This window comes from Pseudorca crassidens, chromosome 14 (genome assembly GCF_039906515.1).
Source record: "Pseudorca crassidens isolate mPseCra1 chromosome 14, mPseCra1.hap1, whole genome shotgun sequence".
Lineage (NCBI taxonomy): Eukaryota > Metazoa > Chordata > Mammalia > Artiodactyla > Delphinidae > Pseudorca > Pseudorca crassidens.
The window spans coordinates 36933000-36958293 of record NC_090309.1 but is presented as its reverse complement, the minus strand read 5'-3'; the positions used below and the strand labels follow the sequence as shown (position 1 = coordinate 36958293).

At 43.5% G+C, this 25294-nt stretch overlaps 1 protein-coding gene across 6 annotated transcripts in view; it reads right to left on the bottom strand.

Moving 5' to 3' along the window:
• SERTAD2 (SERTA domain containing 2) overlaps positions 1–25294 on the bottom strand; it is a 111727-nt gene that overhangs the window by 5264 nt on the left and 81169 nt on the right. Inside the window, exons 1-2 of one of the 6 annotated variants that reach the window (XR_010934506.1) lie at positions 16561–16890; positions 8–6824 (exon numbers count right to left, since the gene is read on the bottom strand). The exons of 3 other annotated variants lie outside the window; for them this stretch is intronic. The gene's annotated coding sequence lies outside the window, so the exon portion shown is untranslated. Of the gene's footprint in view, positions 1–7; positions 6825–16560; positions 16891–25294 lie in introns of those variants that run through there. 2 more of the 6 variants (XM_067704892.1, XR_010934508.1) reach the window with 2 other exon arrangements.

Below are 25294 nucleotides of genomic sequence, written 5' to 3'. Positions count from 1 at the left end.
TGCCAAGGAGAAAGGAAGGAGATGGAATCAATCCCACAAAAAAGAATTTCTACCCTAGAAAAAGACGTGGATTCAGAGGTCAGGACCCGGACTTGAGCTCCCTGCCCAGGGTCGGTTACAACAGAGGAATTCATTGGGAAATCTACCTTTGTGTGCCGGTGGAGCAATTTTTATCACTGGGTAGTCTGTTGAATGTATTTCTTGAGAAATGTGTACAACACAGACAAGTTAAACGTTACCATGGAAACCGTGATTTTGACTTTGTGCTCCTGGGCTTGCGTTCGCATGCCTACGGCGCTACCATGCAGGTTCAACTTCCCTCCCCCAAACAGATCTATTTTTAAAGCCCAAGAAAACACTGACAATACTGTGACCTAAACAGGTAAAGGTATCATAGATTACAGCTTGAACACACCTAGAGCGATGAAAAGAACCCAGTTGGAGAAAAGGGAATATGTACAATTTTGGTAGAACCACGTGTGCTTTCAAAATGCCGTTTCCTTCCTCATCACACATAGAGCCTTTCTGCCTGTTTGGTGACATGTGGCGAAGTGCTTGGACTGTGTTAACTGACCACAGTGATTGAGCTGCCACTGCTTTTCCGTCTAGAATCAAGTGGAGGAAGGTGGATTGCCCAGCCCAAGTTTTCCCATGGCTCAATTTCATCGCATGCAGCCATGCCTGAGTGCAACTGGACTAATTTAAAAGAAATTTGCTCTGAATATAAGCATTGCTGTTTGGGTACTCGACACATTTCTTAAAACAATACCTACTGTGATTCCAGCAGGGATTTCAAAGAAACAATGACCTCCTATCTCAGACCTTGAGCACTGGGGAATGGGTTGGATTTTAACTCCTGCCTATCTCGCCTGACACGCACAGCCTCGGAGGTCTCCTTGTGTGCTCTGGCCTGAGTGGAGACGCCCTCAGCTGTCTGTGCCTTCAGGGGAGTGGTCCTTCATCTCAGAACTTCTACCAGCTAAACGGCAATCACAAGTCCACCCGCCTTTGACTCAGAGACCTCACTTTCCAACCAGTGAATCAAGAAAGCTGTCCTTACGCCGTCGTTCAGACCAGCAGACATGCTTCTAATCAAGCCAGGCCCACGCTCGCTCCCTATGCCCTCTACGCCACTTACCCACAGGCACGTGTTAATGCTCTCCTCAAGGCCACTCACTCTTTCTGATATCGTCACACACAAGAAAGTGCTTTGTAGTTATCCAGTTTTTCTTCTAAAGGCGACTTGCCTTTTACTGAATGGCCTCCTTCAATCCTTTAACTCATCCCGCATCTACGCTGTCTTGGGCACTCGGCCAGAAGGTGGGTAGTCCTGCACAGGACTAAAGCCTGGTCTTCAAGGGGCTGAACATCTTCGCGGACACCTCATTATCATTTTCAATTAGGAGTCTCATCCTAAAGGAATAAGGCTAACCATAATAAAACTTCCCAGAACTTCCTCCCAAGGCTTTGTGAAAGAAGGCCACGCTGCCCCTCCAGGCAGACAGACATGCAGGTGGACACAGAGCCCGGTGCACAGGTCCCACTCCGGGTGACTGCCTTCACGTGCCTCAGTCTCCAGGAGAGAAGGATGAAGACAGCTGCAAGCCATCAAGTCAGAATCAGCTGGAGAATTTGTTAACACTCATAAAGAATGTGGAGTTGCTTGTAGGAAACACTTTCTCTCGCTTTGTAAACATTAAGAAAATGGCTGTCTATCACTAGGACCGAAGACCAGTCCCATAATTAACTGTTCTCTAAGGCAAGGAAGGTATGATAGTAACAACTCCCTTATCTAAGGCTTCACATGACAGAAACATTTCCTACTGTTCAGTGCTAAAAGCCTCATTTGTATATACACTTTGCACAGAACATTTCCTATCTAAAGTATCTGTGCCCATTTAAACTTGAGTGTGAATCAGAGAGGAGGTGACTTCATTTCACATTACAAAACACTTTCTACTTTATGCTTTAGAAGTATTACCGGACAACTGTGTTTTGAAACAGATAACTGTATTCACATATATGCCATTTGTATTGGTTTACAATTGAAGCATTTAATGTCACTTCTAGAAAAACTCCATTTTTACCAAAGAGCTCACCAAATGCATTTAATTATCATATAAAGCTGTTATATAATCTACGTTATATGCTGTAATTTGAATGTACCCAATACATCCAAACGTGTGCCAGAGTACACAAGTGCACACGCACACACACTCTAAAACAGTGTTTCTCAAAGTGTGGTCCATAGATGGAACCAGTCTGTAAACTGTTACTAGTTCATGATGAGGTAAGTAAAGATACTGCATTGTTTAGAAACTTTTATAGCAGATTTACAGAGTAATTATATCTCTGTAAATACAATTTTTTAAAACGAGGCTTCTATTTTTACATTTTTGTACTCTTATTTCATTTTTCTAGTCATTATTTTTGTCATGTTTTTCTAAAGTATCAGTCTATAAAGGAGGAAAACACAAACAAGATCGTCCTTCATCACAAAAAGTTTGAGAAGCACTGTCCCAAAATGTAAACCAAATACACAGCTCAAAACAAATTAGTAAGCTCATCGCCACTTAAAATTTTTACCGGTTTTCTGGAGAAGTAACCCTTAGAAAAGACAACGTAGACTTTTCCTTTCTTTTTGTCATTCATGCACAGCTGTCTTTTAAGGACTTGTTGACAGGAAAAAACAACAGGGCTTTTTCAATAACTCATACTTCTCTAGAAATAATCACTGAGCACATAGAACTTAAATACTTAAAAAGCACGTGGTACTAGAGGCATTTAGCAGAATTCCCATTGCTGCGGGAGATCTATGGAGATACTTTTCAGAGAGATTTCAACATGAGAAGCGCCTAATTTCCAATTAGAATGATCTAGCTGGTCATAGCTGTGTGATAATCTTAATGATTTAGGGAAAGCCTGGTAAGACATTCGTAATGCTCTCTGGAAGGGGACAGAGGAGGGCCCGTGTAAGCAAAATCTGTGAGCGCGAATAGGCAAGACGAATCGAATCCTGGACGCTTCTCAAATGTGTAAATAAGGACTCACGATAGAGTATGGCTCCAAGCAGGTTTGCCTTCATTTTTCTATTTCATTTTACGAGGCAACACTGCTCTACACACCCAGTAAGATTGCAAAATGCGCACAATCCTGACTTGTAATCTGAAGTCTATCTACATTTTTACAGAAAGGAGTGAAAAACAACATAGTAAAATCTAATCCGCACTCCTACGTAGAACCTTAACGTTAAAAAAAGTTTTTTTTTAATTTAAAATTTGTAAAAAATTAAAGTTTTCCTAAAGTTTGCTTAACACACTGTTGAGAGTCCCATCTGCCCACGTTCAGAAGAGGCCTCCAGCTCCTGGAAGTGAGAAGGACCCTCACTCGGTGCTGTGTGAACGCCACACCTTGGAGCAGACACAATTCAAAGAAAAGACAAGCTTCGCAGGAACCCAAGGGCCAGGCTGCCTGAAGCCTTTTCCTCGGGCGGGCGCGCTAAGACGACAGCAATAGCTCTTCAGGCCACTGGAGAGGCAGGTGACGTGTTAAAAGGCCTCACTTGGCTGCAGCCTGAGGATGGAGCAGTGGCTGGAGCTCATTAGGGGCTTCAAGCTGACAAGAGGGAAGGGGGTGTCTGCTGTTCCTGCCCGAGAGGCCCCTTGGCGGTGGACCTGGACACCAGGGTGGTAGCCTGTAGTTCACCAAAGGGGGCCTGTGATAAGTCGGTTTCCAGGCCACCCCGAGGCTTGGCGCCCCACTTTGCCTCCTCCCTTGGCTTGAGAAGACCCAGGCCCCAAAGCTCATGTCTTCTACCCAATCTTTCAGTCAAAGGCCCAGAAGGGGCCCGAGCTTCAGGGCTGGTTAGAGATCCCCACATGGGGGAGTGAGGTGGGCGCTCCCTCCCTTTCCTGCCCACCCAGAGGGGCCTAAAACTAACCACAGCCACTCTTTTATTGAATATTCACTGGCTCTTAATATAAGGGTCCAGATAAAACACCCTCCCTCCCCAAGAAGCTTGCTAGAAAGAAACTCCTAGCATTCTGATTTGCTTAACGTAAATTTTGGCAAGTAGTAACTGCAGCGATCTAAGTTTTGAAAATAGAGACCAAAACTCAAGGGTAGCAAATACAAATGAACACTTCTCTGCCGGAGTCTTCCAGGAAGTTTAATAGTGAATAAAACTCTCCAGATACTAAACTGGCTTGCAGTTGTGCCGCTTTCATTAGGAAGGACCCTGCCCTCAAAAGCTACCATCCGCTTGGGCAGACAGTCAAAAGTCACATGTCACTGGGAGATTCCTCAGAAGAGAAAGAACCAGAGAAACAGGAGAAGATATCACCTGTTCGGGAGTCTGCAATTCCAGATTCTGAATGGCTCCCACAGCAGGGAGTCTGAGAGATTAGTACAGACTGAGGTGACCAGGGGGCTTCTGAAGGGGACAGGATCTGAGGTTTCTGTTTAAGGCGGGATTGTCTCTCAATGTCCGTTTCCCACCCCAGACGGTAAAGCCCTCTGAGGGTTTCAGACTGTTCCGTTCGTCTCTGTGTTCTCAGGTTAGGGCAGTCCCTGACACACCGAAGATGCTCCAGAAAGAGTCACTGGATGAATAGGAAATGGAAAGAATGAGAAAAGACACTGAGGGACAGCCAGAGAAGGACTGTAAAACGAAGACAGAGATGTGTGTCTTTGGCTCTGACTGTAAACTTGGCATGGGAGGGAGGGTATGACAAAGGGGAAGGCTGAACGAATCTCAGAGGGCACAGCTGTACAGGGCAGACCCTGGGTAAGGAGATTTGTCAGTATCCGAGGCACAGCGGGTGGGCAGGGATGCCTCCCTCGATCTTTAGTTCTCAAACTTGAGGGAGCATCAGACTCACCAAGGGGGCTAGTTAACACAGAATGCTGCCCCCCACCCCCAAACACACACACACTATCCCAGATTCTCATTCAGTCCGTCTGGTGTGGAGGCCCAAGATGTGCATTTCCATCAAGTTTCCAGGTGATGCTGGTCTGCGGACCTCATTTTGAAAACCATGACTTCCTTTCTTCCCCATCCAGCTATTTCATATGTAAGCCTGAGAATATCTTTACTCAATTAAACTGGAGCCTAAAGGGCTTCCTTACTTGTGCCTAAGCAGGTAAGGAAAAAAAGAATGAGCAGCGTTTCTGTGATGGCAGCTGACATTAAAAAAGAAAGACTCCATGCAGAATTAAGATGTCTTCAGCTCAATTTTAATGATAAAGCTCAGCTTCTCAGACTGATATATCAGATCCCACCTGCTCACTGGGGCCTAGATTCTTCTTGCTGTGATCACAGAGTGAATGGCAGTGAGGCCTTATGCCCAATGTCCAAAGAGAAACTGGAAGAGTACCTATGTGTTAAAAGGGAGCATTTCGTAGCTTTTATATTTTTTAAGGCATTGTGGGAAAAAAATGCAAACATTAAAAGAAAAACACAAGCAATCAAAAATGTTCTTTTAAACTCAATGTTTTTCAACTGTTTAAAAGCTATGCCTTGGAAAAAAATTTTAAATCACTCTCGGAGCTGTCAAAATAAATGTTACGATTTTTAAATTAAGAATATTAAATCTACGTTTGCAAACCACCACTTCTGTCATCCCCACTAGCAACAACAAAATCCACTGCTTTAACCTGCAGCCCTCTGTGGCCACTAGTGCTTCCTAGAGGCCCAGAGCCTAGTGGCCGCTGACTGACAGGTGCACAGAGGGGGCTGTGTGGCCCCTGCGGGCAGCATCACTGCTCGGGCTTGTGAGAGGCCCAAACTGGGAGCCCTTCTCTGCGCACCACTAGGGCTGTCTTTCTGACTCGCTGCGGGTCAAAAAAAGATGCAAAAGACTGCATTATGCTTTAACTCAATTCATCCCCCCAAATAGTGATCACCCCAGATAGAAGGAAAACCCTCCATCTCATCCTACTCAGTATCTAAGGGAATTAATGCTACAAAAGGCATTTAAAAGAAGGTCAAAATTGATAGCTTAGTTCCAATTTCTGAAGGGAGGAAATGACTGGGGAAGGTATGACTGACCACGTGATCAAAGAGGCAGCTGAGAGCAGAGGCAAGTGGCCGGGGAGGGAGTGGAAATGGCTCCCAGCTTAGCTCATCCATCCAGGCGGAGGGATGCTGGTCCACACACAGAGGTGGGGCAAACAGGGGAGATCCCAAAAGACTCACTCCAGAACACCTCAAGGCCCGATGGTTTGTACTTCGTGTACATTTTCAAAAGCTTGTTCCAATTTCCTTTTGGAGTAGTAAGTGACAACTAGAAATCCAGGGCTTTCGAGTGTAGCAGGCTTAAGTGACGTATTGTCTCAACGGTCAGTTAACGAGGCAGAACTCAGCCCTAGGTGTCTTCTGTTGGGGAAGGGTAGTTACTAGTGGGGCCCTCGGCTCCCAGAGAACTGGTCTCCTTCTACATCCTCACCAGGGTGAAGACCCTGGTGCCTGCTTTGGGATGAGTCACTGGTCTGCACACTTATGCCTGCGTCACTAAGTTCACATCTCTCAAGTGAAAGGCTCCTAATCCAGAGGGTCCCCAATCTCCGCAACTACACCATCCTGTGTGACCACTGGTGTGATTACTGGTTGCTGAGGAGTCCAGAAGTGCCCATGCTGACACTAAAAATCATAAAAACGAGGCATTTAGGGTAATGCCCATGATTCAGAACGATGATTTTTCCTCATGGATCTAGCCAGTTTGAAGAAAAAAGAAGCTAAGACGAGACATGTGACGAGTGTCTTCAAACAGGCTAGCAGAGGCGATTTCCTCACTCTGACATCCTGAGCCACCAAACCCAAAGTCCTGTAAGTGGAAACACATTCTTTCAGTTTCTTTTGGGGGCAGTAGAAGAAGAAAGGAGTGCCCCTGGCAAAACTACTGTGTGTGCGACAGTCTTCCAAGAGCAGGAGAGAGGCTGGCCAGAAATGCTGGTGAGACAACTTCTGAAACAGAATATTCTCAGCTCTCCTCTCCTCACCCCATACACCTGCCTTACAACGCGCTCTGGATCCTCAGAAGAGGTGGTCCAAATGGAGAGCCTCTGCTCCTAACCAGGACACCTCCCACCAGCTATGGGCGAACTCTGGGAAAAGGCTCTTCTGTCAGACAGTCACACAGCAGCTCCCAGGAAGGAAGGAGAGGCCCCAACCCCCTTCTACGGGGGGAAGCCAGGTTTGCTCAGACAACTTTCCACACTGTTAAAATATTACACCTTAAAAAACACCCAGGACTCAGAAATCTGATAACACCTATGCTTTTAACACCCCTCCTCCCCCAAGTAACAACAGAACCCACCAGGAGAACAGAAAGGCCACCCTGAAGGGACATGCTAGGTGGTGGTGCCGCAGATCGGCAGATCGGGGAGAGAGCTGACAGAAAGGGGGGTCAACCTGAAAGGATCTCCCAGCGGGGGTGTGCCATGCGCTGTGGCCGGTGCAGTTCCCCCAAAACCGGGGTGGTGAGCCTCCAGGAGGCGCTGTGGGTCAGCACTCCTGCAGACCCCAAAGTGATTGCCTCTGGCCTTAGGGAACGGCAGAAACACGGGCAAAATTCCAACGGGGAGGGCTTCCCTGGTGGCGCAGTGGTTGAGAATCCACCTGCCAATGCAGGGAACACGGGTTCGAGTCCTGGTCCGGGAAGATCCTACATGCCGCGGAGCAACTAAGCCCGTGAGCCACAAGTACTGAAGCCCGCGCGCCTAGAGCCCGTGCTCCGCAACAAGAGAAGCCACCGCAATGAGAAGCCCGCGCACCGCAACCAAGAGTAGCCTCCACTCGCCGCAACTACGGCAACGAAGACGCAACGCAGCCAAAGTAAAATAAAATAAACAAAAAAATTCCAACAGGGAGAAAGCCTCTGCGTGTTTACAGACAGGGTGAGGACTCCCAGAAGACAAGGGAGGGTTAGTAACTGAACACCTAAAGCTGCCCGGATCGGGGAAGCTTTTTTTTTTTTTTTAAACCCAAGCTCATCCAGGATGAGGTCCCTGCAGTAACATCCATGCTAATTGGTAAGTAAGACAAAGCCTTCCCTAACAAATCAGCAATGTAATTATGAAGCCAGTCACTAGATCAAGCCAGTTAGGCGCGCTCGCCGCGGCTCCGAAGCTGTAACCCGACACCACTGTTTGCCGCGGCGCCTCCCCGGGCTCTCCGGGCGGCGCGGGGGACACGGGCTCGGCCGCAGGCACTGCACGGCCGCGTAGCCGCGATCAGGCTCTGCACTTGGACCCGGGGCGCCGCGAACAATCCTCCTTGCTTTCTTGACAGCGTCTTAAAGCCTGGGAGACAAACATAAATTAAGCCAGGAAGGCAACCTCTAAGTCAATTAAAACAACAACTTTTACGGTTTGGGGATGTCTTCCTCAAGTCTACATTTTAAGAAACTCTAGCTTTCCCTCTCAGGATTTTTACACACTTCTATTAAATTGAAGACGGTTTCTGACGCTGCTGGTTTGTCAAACATCATATTTTCTCTTGGAAAAAGAAAAGGACGTTTAAAAATGTTGACAACTAATTTCATTTAGTAGGCAAATTCTGGGAGAGAGTGTTTCAAATGAGTATTTCTTTGGAATAAATTACAGCCTTGTTAATAAACATCTGGAAAGAAACATGGGCTTTTTAGAATGTAACTGTTAAGTACTAGAAAATGTTTCTAATATCCTGTCTTACTGGTTCCTCCGCCAGCTGGGAATTTTAGGTTTTAAACCTAACTCTTAGGAAGCTAGGGACACCAGTCACCTCTTCCAAAGATACTGAGAATGCCAACAATTCTCTTATTTTACCTAACAATTCTGGCTAAAAGCACTGCACACCTAAAGTAAAAGATTGAGCCGAATTATACAGTTTCTAAACTTAAGTTTAACAAAAACATAACATGATACGATGCCTGGAATTTGCTTTAAAATGTTCTAGAAGAAAACGGCCGTGAAGATGAAACAAAACTGACAAAATGTTGATAACTGTTGAAGCCGGGTGATAAGCACAAGGGATGCATTGTACTCTTCTCTTTAAAGTTTGAGTGTGTTGGGAATTTTCCATAAGAAAAAGGTAAAACACACACACACACACACCCACACACACACCAATACATACTTTTAAAATTCTACAAAGTAAAAAATCAAATAAGCACGATAAACTATTTACACCCTTAGCGAGAACTATTATATTAACTTGATAGGTTATTTTACATAGAAGAAAGCTATAAATGCTCTATGTAAACAAGCACGCCCAGTACAAGTGGAGACTCCTCTTAAGCTTTGAAAGAGCATATCACATCTAACCACGAGGGGGCGCAGCAGAGCAACAGGCACTCCTGAAGTCTGGTTATTCACTGCAATTTCTAACTAGAGATCTCTCAAAGCATGCACATTTCCAAGATTGTTCCCAAATTCAGGTCTCCATAGGACACTGCTAAGCAAGCCAAGAGCCCCGCAAAGACCAAACTAAATTATTTTATGCTATGGTTCAAAATCTGGAAATACTACATGTAAAAAAGGTTGTTGTCTGTATATAAGTAACACTGATGTTTCCAAAACCATGGTTAAAAAATCCATGGAGGACTCCTGAAGTGAGAACAAACACACAACAACAAACATACAACCCGAGTTGATAAGATGTGGACTGGGAGAAGCCAGCAGTTCAGAATTTCCAGTGGGGGCATCCTAAGGTGATTCTCAAGGTTAGCAGTAGGAATTTTACTAGGATAGAAAAGCCTTCAATAATCCTATTGCTTCTTAATAACAGGAAATTACCTCCACACTGAACAGAAATGGCTTCAGGCAGTTATTTGGGAAAACTTCATAAAGAATATTGGGGAGGAGCCGTTTAATCGTAAAGTGTAACTCAGGTAACCTTAAAGAGATAATGAAGCAAGTTGATTGTATAACTTGCTGGAATTCTTCCTATTCAAATTACAAGTTGAAGTTCTACGATATTGTATGTTCAATAACAGTGTTCATAAGACACCAACTATTACCACCAATCCTTCCATATGAAACTTGGCAAACATGAACTATTATTATGTTATTTTTATAAATAATATATTATTGTAGTCATTAAAATTATGATGCTAGTCCACACTAATTTGGTGTCAGGAACACATCTTTAGCATGCTGAATCTAAAGCCTCATTATCATTAAGGGAAGGAATTCTTAGATTTTAATTTCTTTCCCTTAAGATTATGTGCCAGTAAAGGCTAGCCAGCCTCACCCCACCCCCATTCCCATGCATAATGAAAATATTTTTTTCTCCAGTACTTGTAATTGCCTGCATGGGATTCTGGTGTCAACCTTCCTGTACCATCTTTTCTCCAAAGATACCTTGTTTTTCCTCTCACACTAGAGACCCTTCATATACAAGGTCAGAGGGGAAAAGCTTAGGGTAGAAACCCAATGCTTTGCCAAAAGTATGTGGCAGTGTTTTGGTTTTCTGTTGTTGTTTTAAAGAGCGCTCTCAGATACATAAAACAGTCATACTAAAACAGGTAAATATAATTTTCTAGAACAAATCTGTGAAAAATAAAATTGCATCTTAATTAAAACAAAAGATCACCATCTAGGTTTTGTTAGCCAACTAACTTGCCACTGAATAAAACTAACAAAAACGAAGTATGCTATGTCGGGAAGTGTTTTTATGAAAGTGTTTCTTACAGGTTATTATTAGTTTTTAATCATCTTTGTTTTCAAATTGGGGATGCTTTATTACTGTGAAAAATCACTTAAGAGAAGACATGCTTTATATTCCTCACAAATACAGAACATATTTCTTTTAACTTTCACATGCAATCTAAAGAGGAAAACCAGATAAATATTCTTTATTTACTTATTTACTCACTGAGTAAATCTAAACACTGTACTGTATGGTCTAAATCTGGATTCCTTAAAAGAAAACTATCACATTTTTACAATATGACATATGGGTATAAAAATTTAAGGTACATGATAAAAGACATATACTTAAGAGATGCGTAAAGGGGAGGAGATAACTATTCTACTATGTAAATATCTGTTTCATATAAGCAACGTACATATTCAGAATGTTTACTTTAGTTAATTCTAAGAACTAGGCAGGCTCCTGTTAAGGTTTTACAAAGACAATTTAAACTTTATATCATATACTTGAATAATTCACAAAGTAGAAAAAGGAAATGAGGATACAAACTATGCTTGAGAGCAGTGAATGATACTTAGTAAAGATGGCAGCCATTCATTTTTTTAAATAATTATTTTGGGGCTATTTTGAGATAAAAGTATTTCTTCCCAAGGACTTCTGGGTATTGATAATTAATGACCCACAGAACTTTATTTACACAAAGTCATTTAGTCAAATACAATAAAATTAATCAGAGCACCACACTGAATGTAATAAATATTTATTTTCTAAGGAAACTACCTGTCAGAACTTCAACTTCTATGATCTTCAAGGACCTTTAAGGAGACCTGCCTCCAACCCACCCCACTGCCACCCCTGAACATCCTGCCTATCTTTAGGGGCTTCAGAAGCAAGAAGGCAGGTGCCACTTGAGGAATCCACGCTTTGAATTTGTTAACCAGCTACTGTTAGACAGCTAACAACCAACACCAGGTAAAATCTATTTTATTTTATATTTCCGGCCATAATAAAAATATTTTTAAAAGCAGTCTGTTTAAAAAACTGTTCAGAAAAGACCATCACCAGGTTTGTGACAAGCACAGAGGCAACGCAAAAATTTCTTCATCAGCTACGGACCACGCATGGTGCTCAAATTCCTCTGCCAGTTGGGTTTTCTACGACAGCAGAGAAGACAGAGAAGTACACACATACATGGAGATTCCCTCCTCAAAAAGGGAAAGAAATCTGAAAAGCAAATCTGTATCATGTATTATTGTAAAATGGGTAACCACTAAGGGAGGATCAGATTAAAACAGTCACCACCTCGTTATCTCATTGGTGTGGCTAGAATTTTATGCAAACCTGTTCTGGTGCAGAGATGACCTTGGGACTTTCAGATTCCCAGAGTTTAACTCAACACTTCTAAACACCAGGGTGGGGTACTCCAGCAGGCCTGCCTGAAGCCCGGGAGCTGCGGCTGGCGTGGAATGATAAGCAGTCAGCCAGGAGAGCAGAGCAAGGGGCTAAAGGTTGATTTGCAGCAAGTAACGCTTCATTATTTAATTTTCTTACCATGGCATGATCAAGTAATACTTTTTACTTTTGTTCAACAGGTTCACACAGACAGCTAGAAACACGAGTGAATGAGTGTGTGTGTGTGTGTGTGTGTGTGTGTGTGTGTGTCCTGAAGAGCCAGAATTCCTTCCCCTTCACTATTCTACATGAAACTCCTTAGAAGCACAAAAATGCCTGGTTTATCATCTTGCTTTCAGTTAACCACCTATGAAGGTTTTTAAAGGAAAAAAAGCTTAGAATTAAATAGCAACTCTGCAAAGCTACAGGTTTTTGCAAAGGGACAGAAAGATAGTAATTCAGACATGAATTCGTTTTAAGAGCTGAGGTTTGCTGCTACCTGGAGTTACTGGAGAAACAAAGCTGCCTTTGGGCACCTAAAACTAGTCAGACCTGCTGTAGCAGCTGCAAGGTCGGCTCCAGAGCTGTCCTCCACTCTCCTCCCTCCGGCCCCCACCCCGCGCATCCGCATTGCTCACTCCACTCGGGGCGGCGCCGAACGGGCACACTCAGCCCTCCTCTGCCGTCCCTGCTCAGGGGCAGGGCCAGCTCTGGACACACGGCGTGCAAGTGTAAGAGGAGGCCAGACAAGAGAGCAGATGCTGACTCCATTCTGAACTGAAAGCTGCAGTTGGTGCGGAATACAGCTTCTGTGTTCCCAGGTTGCTAAGATAGATACATCAAATTGTGGGGTTTGCTTCAGTGAATCCTGGCAGGGATTCCCAATTAAGTTGAGAGGAGGGACGGGAGATCTTGAGAGGAGATGAAGGAGGCTTTCCAGCTTCAGCAGCCCTCAGACCACAAAGACAGCAGAATTTCCTTCCAAAAGGGAGTTTTCATTGTCTCTACGTGGTGCTTGTTTAAATGATAAGCATCTGTTTTGTCCTATTAGGAATCATATGTTTTCAAAGATATTGCGATGTTTTTATTTTGAAATTTTTATTTGTATTTCAAAGAAAATTTTTAGACAGCCAAGCATGTTTTTGTTTGTCTCATGATCTTCAAGGAAAAAAAAAAAAAAAAACAAGGCATCTATTTATTACCCAGAATAGGAATGTCGTCTTATTGGCCTGACATATGCCATTCACAGATTCATACAAAGAATGAACTGCCACACAGTGCTCATGGAGAAAGACACTGCTCCACACAATGAGTGATGGGCGCTCCAGGGGACAGTGCTGCTCACAGGGTTTCCCAGCATCTGCACGGAGGGCACAAGTTTGCCTTTAACACCAACCGCACTAGCCACTGGAGACAATAATTTCGTTTAAAAGATACGCTAACTTTGGTTAGTAGCTCTTTCCTTCAAGAATATTGAAACTAAATTAAATATCCACCCATTTCTTAAGCAGGAGCCCTAGCTTGGGGGTTTCGGCCAACTGTTTAAGGAATAATTATTAACAGTCAGTAGAAAATATATGATATGTGCATATGCAGTGGCCACTGCATTTTTAGATGTTCGTGTTCTGCTGGTCAGTGTTGATTAATGGAAAGACCTATGAAAGTAGCTGTTACCCTTATTTCAAGGCCATTTTCACTTAAAACTGGAGCTTGCCCTCTGGTGCCTTGAGCATACACCTGATCTTTGCACTCAGCAATCAGAGACACCTCTCTCTCGTCTCTCTGCCCCCTCTCCCTCTCTCCTTTGGCAAGAAACTACTGCAACTGCAGCTATCTCCTATAGGATAGGCCGTAACAGTAAATATGAAATTTCTATAGCAACAAAATTTTAAGAAGTTCTACAAGTGAATTAAAGTTCACACTCCTAAATGCCATATTTACCTATACATTTTAAAAATCTCTGTTGTAATACTGACAAAGTCGTCTTGTTTTTTATTGACATAAACAAAATATAAAATAAAGCTGCATGCTTTTACTAGTGTTCTCTAACAAGGAACCACAGCAAAAGAAACCTCTAAGGGTTTCTGTTGTAACTTTTAACTTTCTTAAATAGCTAAAGTGTAAAATATTTTGACCAAGGGCAAACTTTTGGTATAATTTGCTACTGATAATTTGAAGTATGCTTTTATTTTTATTTATTATTTTCTGTCAGTTTAATTTTTGACAGAAAAAAATCTTTATGTATTTGTATGTCTGTATATATGTATATATCTTCAACCTCCCCTTATATGTTTTTTATCTGTTTTGTGTGTGTGCGCCTTTCTAAGTAGCATTGTAACTTTTATTCTGTCATTGGAACACTGTTTAAAATAGCATATGCCAAAAGCTATCAGCTGCTACACAAATTTGAGTTTTAAAATATCAAAATATATACTAAGTATCTCATTATTAATAATTCAGTGCATGGCAAATGGGTAAAATTTATATTTCAGCTTCTCAATTAAATAAAAAAGCTTTCAAGGGGACAATTCAGCAAATAGAAGTCTAAAGGTTTTCTAAATCTGAGTTAGTACCCCCTTCTAATTTTTTTAAGGGAAACAGGCCGGAGCAGCTGTTACCTAAGAAGCTGTGACACTCGCCTGACAATAAAACTGTTCCCTAGGACACTCGTGTCGTACACTTGGTTGGTATTATAAAATGTGAGTCTTCTCTCCCACCTATTGTAAAAACACAAGGAACAGAGCTGAATGTTTAAGAAAAAGAAAGGCTGTCAAATCCATTTCATAAGATTTCTCACCTGACAGCAACATGGTTATGCACATTTTAATTAGGGGAGAGGAAAGAAATAAAAATTATGTTAAAGGGCTCCAAACCTGATGAACAACATAGACAACTTTACATTAACATATGATATTTCCAAGTAAATCAATAAAGCTAAAGGAAAATTTCTAACATTTATCTCTCTTTTTGTCGTTTTTCCACGAAGAAATTGCTAAAATGAACAGGAAAGCGGAGATGCATGAACGAGCTCTTCTTGCTCGTGCCAGAAGCAGGGATCTGAGGATGGGTATTTTCATCCTCAGAGCACACCCTACTACACTCAAATCAGAATAGACGGCTATAAAAAGGGGGAGGACTGGGAGGAACTCTAGGGGTGAGATACGCCTTCTGAGTAGCTGAACAACTACCCCCCCCCATCAGCAAAACAACCCAGAGGCAATCAGGTGGACTGTCCTCCAGGGGTTGAGTGCAGCCAAGAGCCCACTTCACTCTTGTCAGAGACTAGTCCCTAATTATAAAAGGCTACTTTGAACACTTAAGGCCTCAGGGATCCTATTGGCTACAACTTCTAGGCTCTTTACACACATTATGTACATTTCTTGACATATATTGGGAAATCAAACAGTATATTTCATGAACAAAGCTTGAAAACATATACTGTCTTCCTTAAGACCAAATGAGGCTGCCCGACTTAATTAAAATTAAAACTAGTATGGTCTGAGGCTGGATGTCTCGCCCTGATGATTGTCCTTCCCCACTCAGTGCCTGTAAAAACTTCCTTTCCACCTCCTGAAACATCCTGAAATTAACCAGCTTGAAAGCAAAAAGTTATTCTAAAACAAATTATATCTAATCTTTTTGAGAAATTTAAGGATAAACACAGAACTCTAATCTCAATCTATTACTATTACTTCTGCTAAAAGTAAGATAACTCGTGGCCAAGGGGGAAAAAAACAATTTATGATCTTTCTCTCGATGCAGTGGCCCTCTGACGGCACCCTGTCTTAATGGTACAAAGTCCAGGGCTTGGGACAGCTGGCTCCCCTCAGCCCCCTCCCTTTCAGTCATAGGCGGTCACGACCAAGATGACTTGTAGATTTCTAACTTAAAAACCAATGAGACATCAAGTTTAACATACATACACATTCAAAATCAATTCACTTGGGTACGGGCGAAAAGAGGGTGGAGAGGTACGTTTTTAAGCTAAAACACAGGGAAACTAACAGAAACACACTAAAGCAAGTTGGATGCAAACCCGGCCACAGAATTCAAGAGTGAAGCAGCCTTCGCGCCAGCAATACGAGCCTTAAAAAAAAAAAAGTCTCGCACGTTCACAACAACACAACCGCCACAACACGCACACATATCCCAGCTGTAAAAGCGACAGCTCCAAGCTCCCTCCGCCCCACCGCTGGGTTCTGGTTAGCTCCCGACCCCCTCCTGACCCCGGTCCGTGACTGCCCGTCCCCTGCCCTTCCCCCAGCAGATCTGCCCGCGAACGCTGGGGGTCCCCGGCGCTGGCCCCGGGGGTCCAAGGGAGCGGGGCAGGGAAGCAGCCGGAGGGAGCGCTCCTCCCGGTACCTGCTCCAGCCCAGGTCCCTCCCGCCGAGGCGCCCACGACCCTCGCGGCCGCCCGGGCCCCTCCTCCGCCCTCCCGGCTCAGCCGGCCCTGGCGAGGTCCCAACGCCGCCCCCACCCACCGGGAGCCCAGCGCATCCAAGAATCCCCTCCAACCCGGCGCCGGGAGAACTTACCACATGCAGCTCCACCTGGGAACTAACACATCAGGAGGGGTTTCTGCCCACTCCTCAAGCTACTCCCGCTCCATGCGGAATCCCCCGCTCCGGGGGCCCGAGGGTGACTCCGAGGAGCGGGCTGGAGGCGAGACCGAAGCTAAGACTCCGCCGTCCTCTGCCTGCGCGCTCGGAGCATTATACAATGGTGGAGGAGGAGGAGGCGGCGGCGGCAGGCAGCGGAGGAGGAAGCGGGAGGCGGGCGGAGGGGGCGCCCTGACCGAGCTAGCGGCAGCTAGTGCTCCAGCACTCGCTGTGCAGGAGTGACGTGCGGCCAGCGAGCCTCCCGCGAGCTCCGGGCGCTGGGCTCAGCAGGCCCCGCCCCTCGGCCCGCCCCGCCCCTCGGCCACCAGGCCCCGCCTCTTGCCGGGCCCCGCCCCCTCCCCCGGAGGTCCCGGGAGGCGCGATAAATGCCTAGCGGGGCCCCGGCCGCCCCAGGAGCAGGAAGGGGCAGGCGGAGCACGCGAGACGCCGGGTGGCAGCGCCGCCCACGGCTCCCTTCCCAGCCGGGGCGTCCTTGATTTTCTCTTAAGGGAAGGCTTAAGGAGCAGGGGAGAAGAAAAGAGACACTCCGGCCAGGGGACCACAACTAACCACCAAGAATCCCCTCACACCACTCATGCAAATGACGGAGCCGCTAGTGACAAAGGCGGCGGCGAGAGCCGCGCGCGCACAGCCAGCTGAGTCGCGCGACCGCAAATATGACAAGCATCTGAGCTATTCTGCAACTTGGGGCCGGTTAGCCGGGCAGGCAGGGTCCCGGGGGGAAATGGGGGGAGAGAAAATCAGACCCCAAGGCGCGGCGTTCACGCTGCCAGCGGAGCTTTCGAGACAGGCGTTCCGGGAGGGCGGGGGCGGCGCTCCCGCAGCTGAGACCCTCTCCGATGCCCCAGTCTCAGGACGCACGAGTGGCCCGCAGAGACGTCCGAATGACAGGATGGGTGGGGGCTCCAGCTGGAGCTGGGGACAGAAAATTCCCTTTGCGTGCAGTGGCCTCAGCCCAACACTTGAAATGGGTCACCAAGTCAAGAGTACCTTCGGAACATGACGGAACCGAGTTGCATCCTTCGTGGCAGGCCGCGGCCGTGGTGCAGACCCGGCAGCCGGCCGCCTACCCTGGCAGAGCCCACGCAGGTAGGCAAGCCAGGCTTGGATACGCAGGGGATACCGAGGCGCAGTTTCACATTGCTAGCCTTTTCTCTCTCCTTTCTTGAACTACTTACATTTAGCAGGTAAATTTATACTAGTTGGGAGAGGTTGTGTGTACGGTGCGAATTTTAAAGCCCTAGGAAAGGAGAGCTCCCCTAGAAAATTAATGATTATTTTAAAAATTACATGCGCGTTCAGTGTAAAGATGTTACAAAAAGTAATTCAGGCACCTTAAAACTTTGGCTGCCACCCCAATCAATATCGTCTCAGATCTCTTTGGAGCTTAATAGTCCACTATACTAGTTATGTTTAAGGATAATAAAGCTTTAAGACCTAACATAAAGGTGATTATAGGGCTTCCCTGGTGGCTCAGTGGTTGAGGGTCCGCCTGCCGATGCAGGGGACACGGGTTGTGCCCCGGTCCGGGAAGATCCCAAATGCCGTGGAGCGGCTGGGCCCGTGAGCCATGGCCGCTGAGCCTGCTCGTCCGGAGCCTGTGAGAGGCCCGCGTACCGCACAAAAAAAAAAAAAAAAAAGGTGATTATAAGTCGGTAACATCAAGACAAGTTTACACCTATTGGAACTGTTCAGTAATGATGTGTTATCAATCAAATCGATGATCTTATTGAAATTAAACCTGGGCTAAAATGTTGGTAGATGGAACAATGTTTCTTGTTTTATCTTTCAAGGGAATGAAAAAGGTGTTTACTGGCCCCTCAGTATAATTAAAAGGTTACACAGGTTTTTCTTTAAGTATAACCAATGCCAGAAGCTAATTATTTGTGGATATCTTTGGAAAGTTTCATTACAGTGGCATTCCAAATTACACATCGTGGAAGTAGTGCTCAGGGCCCTCAGCAAGTCCTGTTCAGTTTGTGCCTGGGTGGCATAATATTCAAACATTTTGCCGTGAAGCCAAGATATTTTTCATTTCTAGAGTTCTGCCTTTCAGAGAGGACACTACCTACCAACAGTTTCCTAACAATCCACTCACTTATACTTTCAGCGCTCAGTTTAAGGAGAAGCCATTGAAATAGAAGCTGCAGTAATCTCTTCCTGTGATATCTCTGTAGCAGAGGCCAGAGGCTCTGTTGAAATTAAAATAAATTGAAACTGTTATTCATGAATTGAAGTGAGCAGCAAGTTAGACTTGCACAATTTTTGTGACGCTTGGATATTTTCTAGCAAATGAATTACCAAAAGAACTAAGATCAAAGAGACAATTTTTAAGTCTTCAGAGTGGACGCTTGATTCTGCTAAAGTACGTATTCTGTGTGTGCTCAGTAAAGGTTTGAGTTCTTAGGAAAGCAATCTAAGTTATGGGGGAAAATGTTTTTCACCTTTCCACACTTTTGAAGGTAAATGTCTTATCCGTGCACATGTTATATATAAGTCCCACTTCCCCCACTTCTAGATTCTGGCATCTTGTACCAAGAAGTCAAAGGATGAAGTGGCAGCTTCAACAGCTGCTGATGTAGTCCCACACCAGGTGGTTCATGGCTCCCTCCCCTGGGGCCAAGTCCCCCACAGGCCAGCAGAGCCATTTCTGCCTGGTCCTGGGAATCCAACACCATGAGGCTAAGGAAAGGCCCTCCTTGAGCTTTTGAAGTCAACTCCCTTCAGTATGCATGATTTAAAAAAAAAAAAAAGTATGTGTGTATACACACACATACACACACATATATATATACATATATATATATACACATACACATACATATATATATATATAGTTTATTCCTAGCAAATGAACAAGAAGTGCTTAGTGAACACATAAGTGTGGTTTTCACACTTTCACTCTCTGGAACATTTAAAAGTCCATTTACAATAATCCTACCCTCAGGATTTAGAGTTAGGAACTTCTCCCTCTCACTTTCACATACAAAAAATTAGGCCAGTCATCCACATTTAACTATCAGGAACATACCTGTTTAGGGAGAAAAGAAATACTGCTTTTGTAAGTATAGAACTGTGATGGTAATTTTTAAAAATACTCATGAGTTTAATTTCAGAGCGGTACTTCTCAACATTGCTTTGTAGTTCTGGGTACTAGTTTGCACTTCACTGCTTCTCTTGAAAGTTTCTGTGCCCTCACATCTTGCAAACAACCAGACTACTGCACTAACTGAAGGCCACTTTTAGCACTTAATTAGTATGCACCAAAGAACTGACACAAGGACAAGCTGTCTACATAAACTGAGAAAGACTTTAGGACAGTTTTCAAGCTCATTCTTTCTCCTTTATTACATTTTACCTTTCAAGTTCCACATGAAATACTGGTAATAATCATCCATCTATATACCTTGGAAATATTGGTCTTATGCCCCTACCCCCTCAATAAACGTTTCAGTTATTAAACACATTATATACAGCCAGCTGGGCTAAATAATCTTTTCGTGGAAAATACAGAGATCCTAACTGAATGTGGACTTCCCATTCACTGATCACTGAAATCTATTAATAAATCTTCAAAATAAAGTCTGGACGTCTCATATCACCTAACTGATTATCAAAGAGTTGATACAGGATACGATGATTTGTTAAACTAAACACTCTCACAAAGATGGCATGGACAGGTTCAGTACTTTTCAGCCACTAGCAAGTTAAAACGTCACGGTACCAAAGGAGCCAGTTAACTTCTCTACTACTGCAGATTCTTCTCCATCTCTTCGCCCTACGTGTGTCAGGTTTTTTCCTGCCTCTCCCTGAAGTCACGCTTCACAAGAAGAGAGCTTCAACTCCGGTGAGGGGCTGCTCTTGCAAAGCTTCCCTCCTTGTTATTGGACTGCTTTGCAATGACTGCCCCTTATGTTCTGGGAGAGGGTCATTTTTCTGTTAGCAATACATGCCTTTTTCTCTCTTAAAAATCTGATAGTATTTAAATCCTCATTTGGAAGAAAATCTTAATGATAACATTGGAAGAAAATGCTCTTAAAACCATTTTCTTTTTTCTGGCATTTTTGATTAGTCCCTTCTAACCATTTCTAGAGGAGATGGCATCTGTTGAGCATGAGCCTCCTCCCTACTTCATTTGCCACTATTTTCCGGTAAAATCCTCAGATAAATGGTGAGGTCCACTTCGGAGCGGCCCTCCTTAGAGACTCCAGCTCTTGCTTTCATCCTCTCTCAGCTGGAAAGCGAAGGCCTTGGCTGGTGACAAGTCCAGTGCTCCCTTCCTGCCAGATGCCACTCTGCCAAGACTTGGTGGGTGCTTCTCAGAAACCTCTCTCCTTGTCCCCAGTTCCCCACACGGCACTACTCTCCTGGTGGCCTCTGCAGGTTGACCCTGTACTTCCTGTCTATAAACCATTCTCCCTTCTTGAGCAGTTTACACTCTTCTCAAGGTACTCAGCACTCCGGGCTTCCCTAGAAAACTTCAATGAATGTTAGAAATCATGCAGCCTCCAGACCATCCTTGTCCCTGGGAACCAGCTTGGTGAGAGGAAGAGTCCTGGAGTAGGAGTTTGAAGATCTTGTACAAATAAATCTCTTAGCTATGATTAATCATTGACTTTTTAGTTTCTTAATCTGCTATGTCACAGATTTAGGATAAGCACTGGTTCCGGTGAAAAGAACACAGGTGGTTGGTCAGAAGATCTTGGGTCTAGTTCCTCAGCCAGTCAGCAGTGAAGCTGAATCAGGACCTTGACATCATGGGACCCGCATCCACACCCCACAAAATGAGGCACTAGGGCTCAGGGGTTTCTGTAGCCCCTTCCCAGAACTAAGAGTCTATGAAAAGGTGACTACAATGGGGACTGCCTTCACGGAGGAGTTTAGAAGAATATAAAACCAACTTCACATCCTATTTTCTGTGATACACATTCTCATATCTATTGTAGAAACGATCTAAGATTGTGTACCTTTAAATCACCTGTGAGTAAAGAGGTCATTTAAGAGAAGTATGGTGATTTCGGGAATGTAAATAACGTATTTAAACCACTTTTTGAAGTCTCAGCTGTAGAAATTCTACTTTGAGGAGTTAAAAAAAGTCAAAGCTTTAATGTGTATAGATGCCCAGGAAATACCTCTAAGTTCAGGCTATGAAGTATCATTAAAAATAAACATGTGGACAGTTTAAATGGAAATAGCGCATACAACAAAAAATGAATCAGCTCTTTGCCACTGTGAATTTTTATTGGTTTTCGGAGGAGACGTAACACTTAGGTAAGACTTTATCTTTTCTTTTAGTCACCAACGCAGAACTGTTCTTTAAAGACCTGTTGCCAGAATAAACAAGACTTTTTCAAAATTATCCAACTGTCCAATAATACTTGCTTTAAATTGAAAAATATGTATTTTTCAATTAAAAAAATTTTACATTTAAAATTTCAGAAATGCAGAGTGAAAGTCAAGTAGGAAGAAACTAAGGCAAACATCTCAGATAAACACCAATGCTACATTAGATACACTGGTGTAACTAGTCAATTGTTTTCCTAAACATGCTCTAAATATTGAACAAAAGATTTTATCTTGCTGAGTAATATTTGTTTCAAAACTGCTTTCTTAGAGAAGTCTTGTTTGAGGTATGTATATGAAACTCCTTAAATGGGCAATCATCAGAGAAACTGGCTTTTAAGGAGAAAATAATAGTGTGAATGAGCTATATGTAACTTCCCTTTTTAAAAACAGAAGTTGAATCTGTAACACCAAATTTAGAAAGGAGAGTGGATGGCAGCAAATACCACGAGAATATCATCTATAGCATAGACGCCCACTGCCGTTCTGTTCTGTTACAAATAAATGTACACTCTACAAACTCGAGTTTGCTCAAACAATGCATGTATTTAATTGTCCCTAAAGATGATTCCTTTCAAAGAAAACATACATATGAGTCACATCAAATTTAAAAGACTCATTTAAAAAGTGCCAGATTCCCTGACTTTGACTACAGTGATTCATTTGGCCTCATTACACAGAAGACAGCATAGTCCATACTGGGACGGCTGATAAATAGCTTTTGTGGGAGTAGTATTGGTAATTTCAACACCATTTATATTTCCTTTTACTTTCCTTTAAGTTATTAAAGCCCAAATTATAGGGCTTCCCTGGTGGCACAGTGGTTGAGAGTCCGCCTGCCGATGCAGGGGACACAGGTTCGTGCCCCGGTCCGGGAAGATCCCACATGCCCCGGAGCGGCTGGGCCCGTGAGCCATGGCCGCTGAGCCTGCGCGTCCGGAGCCTGTGCTCCGCAACGGGAGAGGCCACAATAGTGAGAGACCCACGTACCGCAAAAAAAAAAAAAAAAAAGCCCAAATTATAAAGGTTGAAAAGAATTTCAATGAATCAGACATTCATTTTTAATCAATCCTCATTTGTTATCACTTTAGAACTGTTAGACATGCTCTTAGTTTTAGTGATAAAAAAAAATAACAGCTATAAAGATAAAGACTCCAGAATTACTATTTTCACATTATAGCCAAAAATGAAAAGTGAGAAAATAGAAACCTTTCCAAAAGTTCATCTGATGAAAAGAACAGAATTAATGGGGAGATACACTATTTAGGGACAAGAATACTTAATACTATATAAATATCAATTCTCCCCACAACTCATCAATAAATTAAATATGATTCCAACTTAAATCCCAATGCTCCCCTCTCCCCACCCATGGAACTTTAAAAGCAAATCCAGAAATCATCTGGAATAGCAAAGGACAAAAGATAGCTGTAGTAAGTTTAAAGAACAAGATGGGAGATGTGTCCCATCAGATATCAAGGTTTATTATAAAGCTCTAGTAATCAAAACAGAGTGGTGCTGGCAAGGGATATATAGATCAGCAGAATAGAATCGAGTGTGCAGAAACAGACCCACACATATACAGAAGCATAAAATATGACAGAGGTGAGGTTACAGATCAGTGGGAAAGAACAGGCTATTCAATAAATGACTAAAGGTTACCTGCACGGAAAAATAAAATTAAATGAGGTACCTGACATTTTTAGAAAAAATACATTTCAGGTGGACTAACATCTAAATATGTGAAACAAAACATTAAAACTTTTAGGAGAGAATATAGGAAAATATGTTTATAGGTTCAGGATAAGGAATATGTGATTTCTGTCTGTCTCCTAAGATTCATTCTCTACTTGCCTCTGCTTTGCCCCGTACCTTGAAATGTTGACCCCTATGGACTAAGCTTCTTTGCCAACTAGCTTCCAGCTGGATTCTTCAACAGGAAGGCACCAGAAAGAGACCAGTGGGTCAGAGCGGAGAGAGGCTGGGGTATTTCTTCCCTGCTCCTTCCTGCTTTGGGCCCCTGTTATAGCATCACCCATCCCTCCAAGACCACAGCTTCTGCAGGCAGCCCCTTGTCCAGGGTGCCAACTCTCACAGATTCTAGCAACACCATTTCCTCCCCTTTCCCCTTTAGACCTAAAGATAATAACAGCTTCCTACAGTTCTTGGTCTTCCATGCCTCAACCTTTGTCTCTCTGTCAAAAGTACTTTTTCATTAAAGTCTCTTTAGTTGAGTCACTTGAGTGGAATACTGTTTCCTGCCGAGACTTTGATTATTAAGAAACAAGACAGCCAATGCACAGACTATAAAGAAAAAGACCAATAACTTTGATTATATTAAAAATTAAACATCTATTAAACAAAATATACTATAAAGATAAAGGCAAGCTAAAGACTGTTGAGTGATATGTGATTCATATAATCAACAAAGGATTAATATTCAGAATTAATAAAGAATTGAATCAATTTTTAAAAAGTCATATAAACCCAACAGAAAAATGGGTAAAAGAGGAAGCTCAAATATCCAACAAATACGTGAAAAGATACTCAATCTCATCAGCAATAAGAAAAATGCAAATTATAAAAGGTTAGTTCGCGGCTATCAGATTGACCATTTTGGAGATAATGTGGTATTATCTAGTGGAGTTGGAGATGCACACACCCTGCCCACATACATGCAGTCTTTCTCAGCTAGGGTTCCGTAAGAAAATAAGCCCTACAGAAAAGAATTCAAGTGACTATTTCCTCAGATCTCCCAAGGGTGGTATAAAGGTAAGAACCAGTGGTGTGCTGGTAAATGTTTAACAACTGGCTGGTGTGTGGGTGGGGAATGGGGAAAGAAGGAAAGAAGCCCTTATTTGTAGAATTTGCTGATTTCTGTGGTGCAAATAACCCACCATGGCTGATTTCAAACCTCCCAACTGAACTGAAGAATTAGAAAGATTGGCGTAATCGCTGGCTCTTAGGAGCAGGTATCAGTCTCCAGCTCCAGTCCAACACGTGAACCATTCTAGACAGAAGATAATTCATTACATACAATAGATGCCTTAGGGTACTGGGGTTTAATTCTCTGGAAGAATTCTGGATGAGAAGGGCTAAATCTAGAATCTAGAGAAACTCTTGTTTTTATTCCCCATGGAGACATAGAAGAGTGTTTATTGTAGCTTTGCTTGTCATAGCTAAAAATCAGAAACAACCTTAATGTTCATTAAGATGAGAATAAATTGATATACTTGAAAACTACGGTGGATAAGAAGTACTAAAGATACCAAATATCAACATGGTTAAATCTCAAAAACACAATGCT